Raw genomic sequence first — 992 nt, 5'->3', positions numbered from 1 at the left:
CAAATTTGATCTATGTCGTTAAGTATATTAGGATGGTGATTGGCGTGGTTTAGTCACGGCATTTAATGTGATAAAAGCTGCGGTAGTTCCATATCTAATGTATGAGACGGACCAGATTGTTAAAGTAATGAGAGAAATAGCATTTAGATGCGCGCATAAAGTTTATAAAGATGTGATTATGTCAAGAAATAATATATGTATAGCCCAAGTGGGAGATTGTTAGGAAATTATTTGATTTCCTAATTTATTTGTGGGCAATACATATATTAATTATAATCACAAATTATGCTATTTCAAATTAAATGACTTATATAATGGTGATCTCATTTATTGTTATAAATGCTAAATTGAATAAGTCATTATTAATTTTGATTTGGAATTAAATGAGAATAAAACCGGATATTATCTTTTGCTCCTTAGATAATTATCTTTTTGGATTTTAGATATATTATCTTTTGAGCTTTAGATACTATTTTATTTGGGCTTAAGGGTTTAATGGGTTTAATCCATGAATAGGATCTATATAGACACATAGACCCATGGATCCATACATCTCGATCGGAAAAGAATCAATGGAAAAAGAATCGGAAGTGATCAATATATCTCTCGAAACAAACGAAAAGGAAACGAAAGACGAAACATAAATCATGGATCAACTAAGCCCTCTCGGGGACTTGCTTAAGAATAAGAAGAATAAGAAAGAGGAATCTTATGTAAATACCATGGAATAAGGTTTAGTCCTATTCATGGGGATTCTGTAAATATTCCATTCCAAAAAAAGAGAAAATTCGAAACAAAACTATATCTACTATTCTGATATTCAAATTCGATATAGATGAAATTGATCTTTTTTTTTAGACTTCTTTTTGATTTGTACTTCGTAAGAATTAGTCGATATTTACGATTAAATTCTCCCGTTCCTCAAGATTCTATAGGAATATTTTTATATTCCCTTAATACAGCTTATTCCAAGCTCCAAAATACAAGTCATT

This window comes from Arachis ipaensis, chromosome B08 (genome assembly GCF_000816755.2).
Source record: "Arachis ipaensis cultivar K30076 chromosome B08, Araip1.1, whole genome shotgun sequence".
In the NCBI taxonomy this organism is placed as follows: Eukaryota; Viridiplantae; Streptophyta; class Magnoliopsida; order Fabales; family Fabaceae; genus Arachis; species Arachis ipaensis.
This window is presented reverse-complemented; position numbering follows the sequence as displayed.